The sequence below is a fragment of the Helianthus annuus genome, chromosome 11 (assembly GCF_002127325.2).
Source record: "Helianthus annuus cultivar XRQ/B chromosome 11, HanXRQr2.0-SUNRISE, whole genome shotgun sequence".
Taxonomy (NCBI): domain Eukaryota; kingdom Viridiplantae; phylum Streptophyta; class Magnoliopsida; order Asterales; family Asteraceae; genus Helianthus; species Helianthus annuus.
In genome coordinates, this window is record NC_035443.2 from 135,161,162 (window position 1) to 135,166,137 (window position 4,976).

Here is a 4,976-nt window from a genome sequence, read left to right on the forward strand (position 1 = left end):
CCCGAGTTCCCTGAGATCCCATCTTGGAAGTGTAAAGAGATCAAATCCAGTTGCAAAGTACTGAATTACCCCACCACGTCTTTTAACTACGAACATTCCTCTAAGATTATAATACTTCCAACTGATAATCTTATCGGTGGCTTCAGATTTTTCAACTTTGATGACTTGATGAAAGTCGGGAAGTCTTTCTCTCTCCTTTTTGAACCACTCCGGGTGCTCAGGAGCAAATGTTTTTCCATTCTCTTGCTCATATAAAACTTCATCCTCCAGCCCCCATTCAATGAATTTCGATGGCATATCTTCCCGAACGATCTCTTCTTCATCACTTTCATCACCTTCCGATACTTTGTTAATAGGCTCTAACCGCCTCTTCTTTGCTTCAGCCTCCTTTTCCTTACGAGCTGTTTCTGCTTCAATAAAAGCATCAAAGTCAAAAACTTCGTCGAAACTGAACATCGGCTCGATTTTTGTCTTTTCACATATCCCTCGCATCATCCTGTAGAGTTTCTCCAAGCCAGCTTGCTGGAATCTGATAAATTTGGCCTGCTTGGCCATGTACGCCGGCATATCCTTGTTCTTCTTCCTCTGTTCTTTGAGTTTTTCCCTCAGGATGTTAGTATCATTCACTTGATTCTTTAATAAACATATTTCTTTTGCCACTGAAGGCCCAGTGTCTTTGATCAATCTGTCATACAAGTCTTGAAAGGGACGGAGCCTTTGCGGAACAACTGGAGGCTTTGAAATTCTTGTGGGTTTGACTGGAGACACCTTTGATGGCCCTTGACTTGCTTGTGCCTCATATGGATCAACAAGAATCTCGTCAACGAAATCATTAAGTGTTTGAATTTCTTCTGGTATTGTTTCGGGCATTTCAGACGGAGATATTTCCTTACGCTTCAGACTTTTCTCTCTTTTCTCTTTCTCTTGCATTGCATGAATGGCTTTTAGATCTTGAATGTGTTGACGATGCTCTTCAGTATCTGCTGCCCTTATTGCTGAACTCATAAGACGTTCAGAACCCTCTGTTGTCTTTTTCTTCTTTGGGGGTTCTCCTTCAGCAGGTTGTTTCTCTATTCTTTTCCCTTTGCCTCTTTCTTCTCTGGCAGCTGCTTCGGCCTGAGCCTGAGCAGCTTTCTGCTTTTTAGCTTTAACACCCTCTTTGTATTTCTGATACGCTGCCTTAACGATTGGTAATCTTTCAGCTCTATACATCCAATCATGCAGCAGAACCCATTCGTTGGTTTTTATTTCGGTGTACTGTCGGCTTGTGGGAACATGAAACTTGTAGGTGATTCCATCATTTGGCAGATCTTTGTGTTGATCGTTGATGAGCAGTTGAATGAATCTCGGGTACATCGCCCACGTTGCACCATTTGCATTCTCACGCATATAATTGAATATTAGGCCCAAGAGATTGAATTTCTGATTGATAAATAAACTTAACATGGCCGCAGACCATTCCAGATTCAACCCGTCAAATCCGCCTTTTCGATGAGCTAGGCTCATCGAAATCACGTGAACTATAAATCTCCAATCCCGGGTGAGACCACCCCTCTTGATTTCTTTCTTGTTTCTGAAATCTCCAACGTATCCCATTCCTCTAAAACCGTCAAGAATATCATCTTGACTAAGACTTTGCGGATCTTCACTGTTGTCTTTGAACTTCAGAACTTGACGGATCCTTTCTTCTGTCACTTCCACTCGTTTGTTACGGACGGTTGAAGAGATTCCAGGTTTGTTGTTGATAGACTCCAGCTTCACGTTTTGCCGGAAGTCTTGAATGTGTATTGGATAAACAGGAACAGATGTCTCCACCGCGTAACCGATTCTGCTGTCACGTACCCATCTGGTTACGTCTTCGAAGTCAGTAGGCACTTCATTGAGATTGATGCTTTGATTATGCTTGAGTGTTTTAACCCATTCTAGAACTTTCACCATGCTGCACAGAAAACGAGGCAAATTAGAAAGAGTAAATACGCAATGAACTATACATAGAATGGTATTTACAATGGTAAAATAATTGAAATAAATAAATGAAATAAAATAAAATAATAAAAAAAATTTGAAAAGATGACAAATTCGCTGCCTGGTCAGACATGTCATCGTTGATGCTTTGTTATCGAGATCAACCATCGGATCGGAGAGCGATGAACGACCATCGCTGACTTCGCCAACAAAACCGACCCCGATAAGCCTTGTTAACTTCGCTATGTTCGCTAGGGATCAGACTGGATTTCTAGGGTAACTTCGCTGGCGAACATAACGAAGACAGCATCTCTTTTCCGGAAACGGTTTACCAGCGAACGTATCGATCTAGATCGCTATCCGAGCGAAATAGATCGTTCACTGGTCGCTCGAACTCGCGTTCGAGACTTTTGGTCTTCCCCTACCTAAATTCGCTAATATCGCTGGCACCATATCAAAATCGCTGCATTCAAACTTTTCTTATAAAACCCCTTTAAAACCCTATAACCAGTTCATGTTCCATCGTTTTTACTTATGAAATTTTACCCAAATCTTAAACTCATGAAACCAGCGAGTATCATTTTAAACACAGATTTGAACAATTTATGATTACACATATATCCAATCATGATATAAGATTGATATATCCCCCAATGAACAACCCAAAAACCCTTAGACATCCAACATTCAAAACCCACAATTTGTAACACATAATCGAAAGATCATAAAGCATCAAAGCACAGTTGAATGAATGAAATTACCTGATATTCTTGATCGAAAATGAACCTTGTGTTGAGTATATATAAACAGAATAGTGATAAAGAAAAGGGTAAGATGATGAAAACCGGCGATGGAATGAAGAAGATGAAATGAAAGTTTGAATTTTTAACAGTTGGTAAAAAAAATATATATATATATATGTACGGTTAAAGATAACCAGCGAACTTATAAGTTCGCTGGTATCTTAATTTCGCCGCCTATTAGATATTTTGAGACAAAATTTGATTTCGCTTGTTGATTTCAAACTTTCTCGAGAAACGTGCCCATTTTCGTTTAAGACCTTGATTATTACGGAATATTCACAGAAATACTAAAATTTGGGCCATTTTGACTCCGAACTTCAATTTCCTTGCTTTGCGAGGATTCATTTAACTCAGAATTTCTTGAGATGTTTGACACTTACCGAACTTACCTGCAGAGAATCATACTGCCAACACTTGCCAAATTCTTTATATATTATTATTATTATATTACTAACCAGGGCACAAGAAAAACTGTCAGTATGTTTGTCCGCTTAAGTCCATGCATCCTTCTTTCAACATACCTTCGGAGAGCGTGTTTTATCATGTTTTCGGTAATATTGACAAGTCTTCGATGGCCCCCACACAAGCTACTGAAAATAGAATCATTACGCCCTCGTGAGTCCCACATCAGGACATACCCCCGCGATCAAGGTATGCACAAAGATTCCTCATAACGGGTGAGTATATTGTATTCATTCTCTTCAACGATAGAACGGAGATCAGGTCTGTACTTTCGTACAACAGAGATTCCAGGAACTATCGAGGGTTAAGATAGATAGTTCGGCGAACAGGTCAGTACCACCGTACAGCAGAGTTGCCAAACTGATCTATCAAAGGATTTGGCCAAAGATGGCGCTTATTATGGATTTTGGCCAAAAATGGCGCTTATTAGAAAGGGTTTGGCCTTTTTTTTTTAAGGCACTTATTATTAAAGAGAATATCATAGCGTCTAGGTCAGTACCACCGTACAGCAGAAGAGCAACTATGATATCCTCCGAATGAAATACCAATATAAAGACCCGAAATCTCAGACTTTGGCAATCCGTCAACGCAAGATTCAAGACCATTAAGCCATATGCCGCAACGTGTTACCCACTAAGATACGTAATGCCTGAGAAAAGCCAGAATTCTTGTGTAGACATTATGTTTGGCTCCCTAACAGCAGTTTACTCGTCGGTGTTGCTGAATCTACCGACACGTCGTTGCTTGGTACCCTGATTTTATATTGTATTCTGTTCAAAGAAATGACAAAGTGTTAGCAATTTTCTATCACTTCCTCTACCGGGAGTCTGACATAAGCATCTGTTTAAGGATTTTCTGAATATCCCCAATAAAATTTTTATTTTCGTGAGTCCATTTGCCCGAAAATAAAATTTTAACCAGAAAATCTTTTTGGTGGGCGACGTCTTTCAATACTAGTTTTATTTTCAACAAGCAAAAACTTCATTATATTACTTTTAATTAAAAGTTTTTTTTTTTTTTTTTTTTTTTTTTTTTTTTTTTTTTTTTTTTTTTTTATCAACACAAGATTCATTTTCAGTCAAGGAAATTAACCATTTCTAACCAGGTTACCAACTGGTTAAAACGAGTTTTGTCAAACGCTTTCGTGAAGATGTCGGCCCGTTGCTGTGTTGTATCCACCGGCACCACTTGAATGTATCCCTTTTCATAAGCATCTCGAATTGCGTGGATGCGAATTTCGATGTGCTTGGTTCTTGAGTGGTGCACAGGATTCTTCACAATTCCCAGACACGCTTCATTGTCGATGAATATAGGAGTCTTCATGATGTTGATTCCGTAATCCAGCAACTGATTTTGTATCCAAAGAACTTGTGAACAGCAACTGTATGCCGCTGTGTATTCTGCTTGAGCGGTTGATGTGGATACTGTTGTTTGCTTCTTGCTTTGCCATGAAATCAACCGGTTTCCCAGAAATTGACATCCTCCTGATACGGACCTGCGATCTACTTTGCAACCTGCATGATCACTGTCAGAATATGCAATTAAATCAAAGTTACTATCTTTAGGATACCAAAGCCCTAGTTTTGGAGTTCCTTTGAGATAGCGGAAGATGCGCTTTACTGCAATTTCATGGGATTCCTTGGGATTTGTTTGGAAACGAGCACAAAGACAAACTGCCCACATGATGTCAGGTCTGCTGGCTGTCAAGTACATCAAAGAACCAATCATTGAGCGATAGAAGGATTT